Raw genomic sequence first — 14,470 nt, 5'->3', positions numbered from 1 at the left:
AGAAATTCTTCAACACATTTAGAAAAATTCTCCAGCACATTTAGAGAAATTCCCCAGCACATATAGATAAATTCCCCAGCACATATAGAGAAATTCCCCAGCACATTTAGAGAAATTCACCGCACATTTAGAGAAATTCCCCAGCACATTTAGAGAAATTGCACAGCACATTTAGAGAAATTCTCCAGCACATTTAGAGAAATTCCCCAGCACATATAGAGAAATTGCCCAGCACATTTAGAGAAATTCACCGCACATTTAGAGAAATTCCCCAGCACATTTAGAGAAATTTTCCAACACATTTAGGAAAATTCCCCAGCACATTTAAAGAAATTCCCCAACACATTTAGAGTAATTCTCCAGGACAGTTAGAGAAATTTCCCAGCACATTTAGAGAAATTTTCTAAAACATTTAGAGAAATTCCCCAGCACATTTAGAGAAATTCTCCAACACATTTAGAGAAATTCCCCAGCACATTTGGAAAAATTCCCCAACACATGTAGAGAAATTCCACAGCACATTTAAAGAAATTCTCCAACACATTTAGAGAAATTCCCCACCACATTTAGAGAAATTCTCCAAACACATTTAGAGAAATTTTCCAGCACATTTAGAGAAATTCCCAGCACATTTAGAGTAATTCTCCAACACAATTAGAGAAATTCCACAGCACATTCAAAGAAATTCTTCCACACATTTAGAGAAATTCTCCAACAGATTTAGAGAAATTCTCCAGCACATTTAAAAAAATTTCCCAACACCTTTAGAAAAATTCCCCAGCACATTTAGAAAAATTCCCCAGCACATTTACAGAAATTCTCCAGCTCAAATAGATAAATTCCCCAGCACATGTAGAGAAATTCCCCAGCACATTTAGAGAGATACTCCAACTCATTTAGAGAAATTCCCCAGCACCTTTAGAGAAATTCTCCAACTCATTTAGAGAAATTCCCCAGCACATTTTGAGAAATTTTCCAACACATTATAGAAATTCTCCAACACATTTAGAAAACTTCCCCAGCACATTTACAGAAATTCTCCAACTCATTTAGAGAAGTTCCCCAGCACATTTAGAGAAATTCCCCAGCACATTTAGAGAAATTCTCCAACTCATTTTGAGAAATTCCCCAGCACATTTTGAGAAATTCTCCCAACACCTTATAGAAATTCCCCAACACATTTAGAAAAATTCCCAGCACATTTTGAGAAATTCTCCAACACATATAGAGAAATTCCCCAGCACAATTAGATAAATTCTCCAACACATTTAGATAAATTCTCCAACACATTTAGAGAAATTCCCAGCTCATTTAGAGAAATTCTCCAGCACATTTAGAGAAATCTTCCAACACATTTAGAAAAATTCCCCAGCACATATAGAGAAACTCTCCAACACATTAGAGAAATTCCACAGCACATTTAGAGAAATTCCCCAACACATGTAAAGAAATTCTCCAGCACATTTAGAGAAACTCTCCAAAACATTTAGAGAAATTCCACAGCACATTTAGAGAAATTCCCCAACACATTTAAAGAAATTCTCCAACACTTAGAGAAATTCTCCAGCACATATTCCCCAGCACATATAAAGAAACTCTCCAACACATTTAGAGAAATTCCACAGCACATTTAAAGAAATTCCCCAACACATTTGAAGAAATTCTCCGACACTTAGAGAAACTCTCCAACACATTTAGAGAAATTCCCCAGCACATTTAAAGAAATTCTCCAACACTTGGAGAAATTTTTCAGCACATTTAGAGAAATTCCCCAGGATATTTAAAGAAATTCTCCAACACAATTAGAGAAATTCTCCACCACATTTAGAGAAGTTCCCCAGCACATTTAGAGATTACATTTAGAGAAATTACCCAGCACATTTAGAGAAATTCTCCAACTCATTTAGAGAAATTCCACAGCCCATTTAGAGAAATTCCCCAGCACATTTAGAGAAATTCTCCAACACATTTAGTGAAATTCTCCAGCACATTTAGAGAAATTCCCCAGCACATTTAGAGAAATTTTCCAATATATTTAGAGAAATTCCACAGAACATCTAGAGAAATTCCCCAGCACATTTAGAGAAATTCCCCAGCACATTTAGAGAAATTCTCCAACACAATTAGAGAAATTCCACAGCACATTTAAAGAAATTCCCCCACACATTTTGAGAAATTCTCCAATGCATCTATAGAAACTTTCCTACTCATTTAGAGAAATTCCCCAGGACATTTAGAGAATTCCCCAACACATTTAGAAAAATTCCCCAACACATTTAGAAAAATTCCCCAGCACATTTAGAAAAAATCTCCAACACATTTAGAGAAATTCTCCAACACATTTAGAGATATTCCCCAGCACATTTAGAGAAATTCTCCAACACAATTAGAGAAATTCCCCAGCACATTTAGAGAAATTACCCAATATATTTAGAGAAATTCTCCAGCACATTTAGAGAAATTCCCCAATACATTTTGAGAAATTCTCCAACGCATCTATAGAAACTTTCCTACTCATTTAGAGAAATTCCCCAGGACATTCAGAGAATTCCCCAACACATTTAGAAAAATTCCCCAGCACATTTAGAAAAAATCTCCAACACATTTAGAGAAATTCTCCAACACATTTAGAGAAATTCCCCAGCACATTTAGAGAAATTTCCCAGCACATTCAGAGAAATTTTCCAACACAATTAGAGAAATTCCACAGCACATTTAAAGAAATTCTTCCACACATTTTGAGAAATTCTCCAACGCATCTATAGAAACTTTCCTACTCATTTAGAGAAATTCCCCAGGACATTTAGAGAATTCCCCAACACATTTAGAAAAATTCCCCAGCACATTTAGAAAAAATCTCCAACACATTTAGAGAAATTCTCTGACACATTTAGAGAAATTCCCCAGCACATTTAGAGAAATTCTCCAACACAATTAGAGAAATTCCACAGCACATTTAAAGAAATTCTTCCACACATTTTGAGAAATTCTCCAACACACCTATAGAAACTTTCCTACTAATTTAGAGAAATTCCCTAGGACATTTAGAAAAAATCTCCAACACATTTAGAGAAATTCTCCAACACATTTAGAGAAATTCCCCAGCACATTTAGAAAAGTTCTCCACCACATTTAGAGAAATTCTCCATCACATTTAGAGAAATTGCACAGCACATTTAGAGAAATTCTTCAACACATTTAGAGAAATTCTCCAGCACATTTAGAGAAATTCCCCAGCACATATAGAGAAATTCCCCAGCACATATAGAGAAATTCCCCAGCACATTTAGAGAAATTCTCCAGCACATTTAGAGAAGTTCCCCAGCACATATAGAGAAATTCCCCAGCACATATAGAGAAATTCCCCAGCACATTTAGAGAAATTGCACAGCACATTTAGAGAAGTTCCCCAGCACATATAGAGAAATTCCCCAGCACATTTAGAGAAATTCACCGCACATTTAGAGAAATTCTCCAGCACATTTAGAGAAGTTCCCCAGCACATATAGAGAAATTCCCCAGCACATATAGAGAAATTCCCCAGCACATTTAGAGAAATTCTCCAGCACATTTAGAGAAGTTCCCCAGCACATATAGAGAAATTCCTCAGCACATTTAGAGAAATTGCACGGCACATTTAGAGAAATTCTTCAACACATTTAGAGAAATTCCCCAGCACATATAGAGAAATTCCCCAGCACATATAGAGAAATTCCCCAGCACATTTAGAGAAGTTCCCCAGCACATATAGAGAAATTCCCCAGCACATTTAGAGAAATTCACCGCACATTTAGAGAAATTCCCCAGCACATTTAGAGAAATTCCTCAGCACATTTAGAGAAATTGCACAGCACATTTAGAGAAATTCTTCAACACATTTAGAGAAATTCTCCAGCACATTTAGAGAAATTCCCCAGCACATATAGAGAAATTCCCCAGCACATATAGAGAAATTCCCCAGCACATTTAGAGAAATTCTCCAGCACATTTAGAGAAGTTCCCCAGCACATATAGAGAAATTCCCCAGCACATATAGAGAAATTCCCCAGCACATTTAGAGAAATTCTCCAGCACATTTAGAGAAGTTCCCCAGCACATATAGAGAAATTCCCCAGCACATATAGAGAAATTCCCCAGCACATTTAGAGAAATTGCACAGCACATTTAGAGAAATTCTTCAACACATTTAGAGAAATTCTCCAGCACATTTAGAGAAATTCCCCAGCACATATAGAGAAATTCCCCAGCACATTTAGAGAAATTCTCCAGCACATATAGAGAAATTCCCCAGCACATATAGAGAAATTCCCCAGCACATTTAGAGAAATTCACCGCACATTTAGAGAAATTCCCCAGCACATTTAGAGAAATTGCAAAGCACATTCAGAGAAATTCTTCAACACATTTAGAGAAATTCTCCAGCACATTTAGAGAAATTCCCCAGCACATATAGAGAAATTCCCCAGCACATTTAGAGAAATTCCCCAGCACATACAGAGAAATTCCCCAGCACATTTAGAGAAATTCACCGCACATTTAGAGAAATTCCCCAGCACATTTAGAGAAATTGCACAGCACATTTAGAGAAATTCTTCAACACATTTAGAGAAATTCTCCAGCACATTTAGAGAAATTCCCCAGCACATATAGAGAAATTCCCCAGCACATTTAGAGAAATTCTCCAGCACATTTAGAAAAATTCCCCAGCACATATAGAGAAATTCCCCAGCACATATAGAGAAATTCCCCAGCACATTTAGAGAAATTCACCGCACATTTAGAGAAATTCCCCAGCACATTTAGAGAAATTCTTCAACACATTTAGAGAAATTCTCCAGCACATTTAGAGAAATTCCCCAGCACATGTAGAGAAATTCCCCAGCACATATAGAGAAATTCCCCAGCACATTTAGAGAAATTCACCGCACATTTAGAGAAATTCCCCAGCACATTTAGAGAAATTGCACAGCACATTTAGAGAAATTCTTCAACACATTTAGAGAAATTCTCCAGCACATTTAGAGAAATTCCCCAGCACATATAGAGAAATTCCCCAGCACATATAGAGAATTTCCCCACCACATTTAGAAAAATTCTCCAGCACATTTAGAGAAATTCCCCAGCACATATAGAGAAATTCCCCAGCACATATAGAGAAATTCACCGCACATTTAGAGAAATTCCCCAGCACATTTAGAGAAATTGCACAGCACATTTAGAGAAATTCTTCAACACATCTAGTGAAATTCTCCAGCACATTTAGAGAAATTCTCCAGCACATTTAGAGAAATTCCCCAGCACATATAGAGAAATTCCCCAGCACATTTAGAGAAATTCACCGCACATTTAGAGAAATTCCCCAGCACATTTAGAGAAATTGCACAGCACATTTAGAGAAATTCTTCAACACATTTAGAGAAATTCTCCAGCACATTTAGAGAAATTCCCCAGCACATATAGAGAAATTCCCCAGCACATTTAGAGAAATTCACCGCACATTTAGAGAAATTCCCCAGCACATTTAGAGAAATTCCCCAGCACATTTAGAGAAATTGCACAGCACATTTAGAGAAATTCTTCAACACATTTAGAAAAATTCTCCAGCACATTTAGAGAAATTCCCCAGCACATATAGATAAATTCCCCAGCACATATAGAGAAATTCCCCAGCACATTTAGAGAAATTCACCGCACATTTAGAGAAATTCCCCAGCACATTTAGAGAAATTGCACAGCACATTTAGAGAAATTCTCCAGCACATTTAGAGAAATTCCCCAGCACATATAGAGAAATTGCCCAGCACATTTAGAGAAATTCACCGCACATTTAGAGAAATTCCCCAGCACATTTAGAGAAATTTTCCAACACATTTAGGAAAATTCCCCAGCACATTTAAAGAAATTCCCCAACACATTTAGAGTAATTCTCCAGGACAGTTAGAGAAATTTCCCAGCACATTTAGAGAAATTTTCTAAAACATTTAGAGAAATTCCCCAGCACATTTAGAGAAATTCTCCAACACATTTAGAGAAATTCCCCAGCACATTTGGAAAAATTCCCCAACACATGTAGAGAAATTCCACAGCACATTTAAAGAAATTCTCCAACACATTTAGAGAAATTCCCCACCACATTTAGAGAAATTCTCCAAACACATTTAGAGAAATTTTCCAGCACATTCAGAGAAATTCCCAGCACATTTAGAGTAATTCTCCAACACAATTAGAGAAATTCCACAGCACATTCAAAGAAATTCTTCCACACATTTAGAGAAATTCTCCAACAGATTTAGAGAAATTCTCCAGCACATTTAAAAAAATTTCCCAACACCTTTAGAAAAATTCCCCAGCACATTTAGAAAAATTCCCCAGCACATTTACAGAAATTCTCCAGCTCAAATAGATAAATTCCCCAGCACATGTAGAGAAATTCCCCAGCACATTTAGAGAGATACTCCAACTCATTTAGAGAAATTCCCCAGCACCATTAGAGAAATTCTCCAACTCATTTAGAGAAATTCCCCAGCACATTTTGAGAAATTTTCCAACACATTATAGAAATTCTCCAACACATTTAGAAAACTTCCCCAGCACATTTACAGAAATTCTCCAACTCATTTAGAGAAGTTCCCCAGCACATTTAGAGAAATTCCCCAGCACATTTAGAGAAATTCTCCAACTCATTTTGAGAAATTCCCCAGCACATTTTGAGAAATTCTCCCAACACCTTATAGAAATTCCCCAACACATTTAGAAAAATTCCCAGCACATTTTGAGAAATTCTCCAACACATATAGAGAAATTCTCCAGCACAATTAGATAAATTCTCCAACACATTTAGATAAATTCTCCAACACATTTAGAGAAATTCCCAGCTCATTTAGAGAAATTCTCCAGCACATTTAGAGAAATCTTCCAACACATTTAGAAAAATTCCCCAGCACATATAGAGAAACTCTCCAACACATTAGAGAAATTCCACAGCACATTTAGAGAAATTCCCCAACACATGTAAAGAAATTCTCCAGCACATTTAGAGAAACTCTCCAAAACATTTAGAGAAATTCCACAGCACATTTAGAGAAATTCCCCAACACATTTAAAGAAATTCTCCAACACTTAGAGAAATTCTCCAGCACATATTCCCCAGCACATATAAAGAAACTCTCCAACACATTTAGAGAAATTCCACAGCACATTTAAAGAAATTCCCCAACACATTTGAAGAAATTCTCCGACACTTAGAGAAACTCTCCAACACATTTAGAGAAATTCCCCAGCACATTTAAAGAAATTCTCCAACACTTGGAGAAATTTTTCAGCACATTTAGAGAAATTCCCCAGGATATTTAAAGAAATTCTCCAACACAATTAGAGAAATTCTCCACCACATTTAGAGAAGTTCCCCAGCACATTTAGAGATTACATTTAGAGAAATTACCCAGCACATTTAGAGAAATTCTCCAACTCATTTAGAGAAATTCCACAGCCCATTTAGAGAAATTCCCCAGCACATTTAGAGAAATTCTCCAACACATTTAGTGAAATTCTCCAGCACATTTAGAGAAATTCCCCAGCACATTTAGAGAAATTTTCCAATATATTTAGAGAAATTCCACAGAACATCTAGAGAAATTCCCCAGCACATTTAGAGAAATTCCCCAGCACATTTAGAGAAATTCTCCAACACAATTAGAGAAATTCCACAGCACATTTAAAGAAATTCCCCCACACATTTTGAGAAATTCTCCAATGCATCTATAGAAACTTTCCTACTCATTTAGAGAAATTCCCCAGGACATTTAGAGAATTCCCCAACACATTTAGAAAAATTCCCCAACACATTTAGAAAAATTCCCCAGCACATTTAGAAAAAATCTCCAACACATTTAGAGAAATTCTCCAACACATTTAGAGATATTCCCCAGCACATTTAGAGAAATTCTCCAACACAATTAGAGAAATTCCCCAGCACATTTAGAGAAATTACCCAATATATTTAGAGAAATTCTCCAGCACATTTAGAGAAATTCCCCAATACATTTTGAGAAATTCTCCAACGCATCTATAGAAACTTTCCTACTCATTTAGAGAAATTCCCCAGGACATTCAGAGAATTCCCCAACACATTTAGAAAAATTCCCCAGCACATTTAGAAAAAATCTCCAACACATTTAGAGAAATTCTCCAACACATTTAGAGAAATTCCCCAGCACATTTAGAGAAATTTCCCAGCACATTCAGAGAAATTTTCCAACACAATTAGAGAAATTCCACAGCACATTTAAAGAAATTCTTCCACACATTTTGAGAAATTCTCCAACGCATCTATAGAAACTTTCCTACTCATTTAGAGAAATTCCCCAGGACATTTAGAGAATTCCCCAACACATTTAGAAAAATTCCCCAGCACATTTAGAAAAAATCTCCAACACATTTAGAGAAATTCTCTGACACATTTAGAGAAATTCCCCAGCACATTTAGAGAAATTCTCCAACACAATTAGAGAAATTCCACAGCACATTTAAAGAAATTCTTCCACACATTTTGAGAAATTCTCCAACACACCTATAGAAACTTTCCTACTAATTTAGAGAAATTCCCTAGGACATTTAGAAAAAATCTCCAACACATTTAGAGAAATTCTCCAACACATTTAGAGAAATTCCCCAGCACATTTAGAAAAGTTCTCCACCACATTTAGAGAAATTCTCCAGCACATTTAGAGAAATTCCCCAATACATTTAGAGAAATTTTCTAAAACATTTAGAGAAATTCCCAAACACATTTAGAGAAATTCCCCAGCACATCTAGAGAAAATCTCCAACACATTCAGAGAAATTCCTCAGCACATTTAGAGAAATTCCACAGCACATTTAGAGAAATTCTTCAACACATTTAGAGAAATTCTCCAGCACATTTAGAGAAATTCCCCAGTACATTTAGAGAAATTTTCCAACACATTTAGAGAAATTCCACAGCAAATTTAGAGAAATTCTTCAATACATTTAGAGAAATTCTCCAGCGCATTTAGAGAAATTCCCCAGTACATTTAGAAAAATTTTCCAACACATTTAGAGAAATTCCACAGCAAATTTAGAGAAATTCTCCAATACATTTAGAGAAATTCTCCAGCGTATTTAGAGAAATTCCCCTGTACATTTAGAGAAATTTTCCAACACATTTATAGAAATTCTCCAACACATTTAGAGAAATTATCAAATGCACATAGAACAATTCTCCAGTATATTTATAGAAATTCTCTAACTCCACCACATTTTGAACAATTCTCATCATTTTGAAAAGTCTTCAATTCTCAAAGATCCAATATATAGATCCAAGGGTCTGATAATAACCCTTGAAAGCTATACGTACAGTTGCATACAGGAATTCCGGGCATACCTCACTTTGGGGAAATGCACCATGCCACACCCTTGCTGCATGGCGAATAACCAAACAGACAGTGGCACAGTAGTTCCCAAACATCTTTCTGTCATTTCCCCCCTGCACCCAGTTCAACCATCCAGATTTCCCCTTTCATGCCCCGCCCAGCCCTCGTGCTCACTCGCCTGCCTCAGAATATGATGTCAGTGAGAACTGATATGATCATATCACAATTGAATGGCTAACAACAAATTGCCGCACGTACTAGGAGGACATTTTCTGCTTGTTTTAGTTAGTAGGTAGTGTAATTGTTTCCCCCACGAAGCTTCGAATTTCCCCCAGGGGGTAATATGCCCCTAGTTTGGGAACCACTGCGTGACTAGCAAGATGTGGGAGAAGTGGTGGGTGGAGCTTAGAACAGGAACTCGCCGTGCAGTAAGAGTGTGAGAGGGTACACTTTCTTAACGAGGTGTGCCAAGAATAACTGTGTCTACCTGTATGTCCTTTCTTAAACAATTGGTTCTTTTAATCCTAACTACTCCTCTAAACAATTAGCTGCTTATTGAAACAATACTCCTATTTACGTAAAACAATACCATTTGAAGTAATTTCTATTTATATATATTGCATAAACCTTATTACTTAATTTAACATTATATTAAAAAAATGATTAGCAAATAACTTTGAAATATTAAATACAATATCCCTATCAAAAAGCTTCCAACTCTTTTTTTACCCATTAGAAAAAAGTGATACATTTTCTTTTAGGTATTTTCATCCCATTCCCATTCCTTTGAACAATTCCCACTCCCTAAAACAATTCCCATTCCTTAGAGACAAATCCCACTCCTTAAAAAAAATTCCTATTCCTTAGATACAATTCCAACTCCTTAAAACAATTCCCATTCCTTAGAGACAATTCCCATCCCTTAAAAACAATTCCTATTCCTTAGAGACAATTCCCACTCCTTAAAATGATTCAAATTCCTAAGAGACAATTCCCACGCCTTAAAACCAATACCTATTACTTAGAAACAATTCCAACTCCTTAAAAAGAATTTCCATTCCTTAAAGACAATTCCCACCTCTTAAAAGCAATTTCTATTCCTTAGAGACAATTCCAACTTTTTAAAAACAATTTCCATTCCTTAGAGACAATTCCCACCCCTTAAAAGCAATTTCTATTCTTAGAGACAGTTCCAACTCCTTAAAAACAATTTCCATTCCTTAAAGACAATTCCCACCCCTTAAAAGCAATTTTTATTCCTTAGAGACAATTCCAACTCCTTAAAAAAATTTCCATTCCTTAGAGACAATTCCCACCCCTTGAAAGCAATTTCTATTCCTTTAAGACAATTCCAACTCCTTAAAAACAATTTCCATTCCTTAAAGACAATTCCCACCCCTTAAAAGCAATTTCTATTCCTTAGAGACAATTCCAACTCCTTAAAAACAATTTCCATTCCTTAGAGACAATTCCCACCCCTTAAAAGCAATTTCTATTCCTTAGAGACAATTCCAACTCCTTAAAAACAATTTCCATTCCTTAGAGACAATTCCCACCCCTTAAAAGCAATTTCTATTCCTTAGAGACAATTCCAACTCCTTAAAAACAATTTCCATTCCTTAAAGACAATTCCCACCCCTTAAAAGCAATTTCTATTCCTTAGAGACAATTCCAACTCCTTAAAAACAATTTCCATTCCTTAGTGACAATTCCCACCCCTTCAAAGCAATTTCTATTCCTTAGAGACAATTCCAACTCCTTAAAAAAATTTCCATTCCTTAAAGACAATTCCCACCCCTTAAAAGCAACCTCTTTCTTTGAGACAATTCCAACTCCTTAAAAACAATTTCCATTCCTTAGAGACAATTCCCACCCCTTAAAAGCAATTTCTATTCCTTAGAGACAATTCCAACTCCTTAAAAACAATTTCCATTCCTTTAAGAAAATTCCCACCCCTTAAAAGCAATTTCTATTCCTTAGAGACAATTCCAACTCCTTAAAAACAATTTCCATTTCTTAGAGACAATTCCCACCCCTTAAAACCAATTTCTATTCCTTAGAGACAATTCCAACTCCTTAAAAACAATTTCCATTCCTTAAAGACAATTCCCACCCCTTAAAAGCAATTCCTATTCCTTAGATACAATTCCAACTCCTTAAAACAATTCCCATTCCTTAGAGACAATTCCCATCCCTTAAAAGCAATTTCTATTCCTTAGAGACAATTCCAACTCCTTAAAAACAATTTCCATTCCTTAGTGACAATTCCCACCCCTTAAAAGCAATTTCTATTCCTTAGAGACAATTCCAACTCCTTTAAAACAATTTCCATTCCTTAGAGACAATTCCCACCCCTTAAAAGCAATTTCTATTCCTTAGAGACAATTCCAACTCCTTAAAAACAATTTCCATTTCTTAGAGACAATTCCCACCCCTTAAAAGCAATTTCTATTCCTTAGAGACAATTCCAACTCCTTAAAAACAATTTCCATTCCTTAAAGACAATTCCCACCCCTTAAAAGCAATTCCTATTCCTTAGATACAATTCCAGCTACTTAAAACAATTCCCATTCCTTAGAGACAATTCCCATCCCTTAAAAGCAATTTCTAATTAGAGACAATTCCAACTCCTTAAAAACAATTTCCATTCCTTACTGATAATTCCCACCCCTTAAAAGCAATTTATATTCCTTAGAGACAATTCCAACTCCTTAAAAACAATTTCCATTCCTTAGAGACAATTCCCACCCCTTAAGAGCAATTTCTATTCCTTAGAGACAATTCCAACTCCTTAAAAACAATTTCCATTTCTTAGAGACAATTCCCACCCCTTAAAAGCAATTTCTATTCCTTACAGACAATTCCAACTCCTCAAAAACAATTTCCATTCCTTAAAGACAATTCCCACCCCTTAAAAGCAATTCCTATTCCTTAGATACAATTCCAACTCCTTAAAACAATTCCCATTCCTTAGAGACAATTCCCATCCCTTAAAAGCAATTTCTATTCCTTAGAGACAATTCCAACTCCTTAAAAACAATTTCCATTCCTTAGTGACAATTCCCACCCCTTAAAAGCAATTTCTATTCCTTAGAGACAATTCCAACTCCTTAAAAACAATTTCCATTCCTTAGAGACAATTCCCATCCCTTAAAAGCAATTTGTATTCCTTAGAGACAATTCCAACTCCTTAAAAACAATTTCCATTTCTTAGAGACAATTCCCACCCCTTAAAAGCAATTTCTATTCCTTAGAGACTATTCCAACTCCTTAAAAACAATTTCCATTCCTTAGAGACAATTCCCACCCCTTAAAAGCAATTCCTATTCCTTAGATACAATTCCAACTCCTTAAAACAATTCCCATTCCTCAGAGACAATTCCCATCCCTTAAAAGCAATTTCTAATTAGAGACAATTCCAACTCCTTAAAAACAATTTCCATTCCTTACTGACAATTCCCACCCCTTAAAAGCAATTTCTATTCCTTAGAGACAATTCCAACTCCTTAAAAACAATTTCCATTCCTTAGAGACAATTCCCACCCCTTAAAAGCAATTTCTATTCCTTAGAGACAATTCCAACTCCTTAAAAACAATTTCCATTCCTTAAAGACAATTCCCACCACTTAAAAGCAATTTCTATTCCTTAGAGACAATTCCAACTCTTTAAAAACAATTTCCATTCCTTAGAGACAATTCCCACCCCTTCAAAGCAATTTCTATTCCTTAGAGACAATTCCAACTCCTTAAAAAAAATTTCCATTCCTTAAAGACAATTCCCACCCCTTAAAAGCAATTTCTATTTCTTAGAGACAATTCCAACTCCTTAAAAACAATTTCCATTCCTTAGAGACAATTCCCACCCCTTAAAAGGAATTTCTATTCCTTAGAGACAATTCCAACTCCTTAAAAACAATTTCCATTCCTTTAAGACAATTCCCACCCCTTAAAAGCAATTTCTATATCTTAGAGACAATTCCAACTCCTTAAAAACAATTTCCATTCCTTAGAGACAATTCCCACCCCTTAAAAGCAATTTCTATTCCTTAGAGACAATTCCAACTCCTTAAAAACAATTTCCATTTCTTAGAGACAATTCCCACCCCTTAAAACCAATTTCTATTCCTTAGAGACAATTCCAACTCCTTAAAAACAATTTCCATTCCTTAAAAACAATTCCCACCCCTTAAAAGCAATTCCTATTCCTTAGATACAATTCCAACTCCTTAAAACAATTCCCATTCCTTAGAGACAATTCCCATCCCTTAAAAGCAATTTCTAATTAGAGACAATTCCAACTCCTTAAAAACAATTTCCATTCCTTACTGACAATTCCCACCCCTTAAAAGAAATTTATATTCCTTAGAGACAATTCCAACTCCTTAAAAACAATTTCCATTCCTTAGAGACAATTCCCACCCCTTAAAAGCAATTTCTATTCCTTAGAGACAATTCCAACTCCTTAAAAACAATTTCCATTCCTTAGTGACAATTCCCACCCTTTAAAAGCAATTTCTATTCCTTAGAGACAATTCCAACTCCTTAAAAACAATTTCCATTCCTTAGAGACAATTCCCACCCCTTAAAAGCAATTTCTATTCCTTAGAGACAATTCCAACTCCTTGAAAACAATTTCCATTTCTTAGAGACAATTCCCACCCCTTAAAAGCAATTTCTATTCCTTAGAGACAATTCCAACTCCTTAAAAACAATTTCCATTCCTTAAAGACAATTCCCACCCCTTAAAAGCAATTCCTATTCCTTAGATACAATTCCAACTCCTTAAAACAATTCCCATTCCTTAGAGACAATTCCCACCCCTTAAAAGAAATTTATATTCCTTAGAGACAATTCCAACTCCTCAAAAACAATTTCCATTCCTTAGAGACAATTCCCACCCCTTAAAAGCAATTTCTATTCCTTAGAGACAATTCCAACTCCTTAAAAACAATTTCCATTTCTTAGAGACAATTCCCACCCCTTAAAAGCAATTTCTATTCCTTACAGACAATTCCAACTCCTTAAAAACAATTTCCATTCCTTAAAGACAATTCCTACCCCTTAAAAGCAATTCCTAT

This window comes from Palaemon carinicauda, chromosome 19 (assembly GCF_036898095.1).
Source record: "Palaemon carinicauda isolate YSFRI2023 chromosome 19, ASM3689809v2, whole genome shotgun sequence".
In the NCBI taxonomy this organism is placed as follows: Eukaryota; Metazoa; Arthropoda; class Malacostraca; order Decapoda; family Palaemonidae; genus Palaemon; species Palaemon carinicauda.
The sequence above is the reverse complement of the archived record's forward strand: the minus strand, read 5'-3'. Positions refer to the sequence as shown.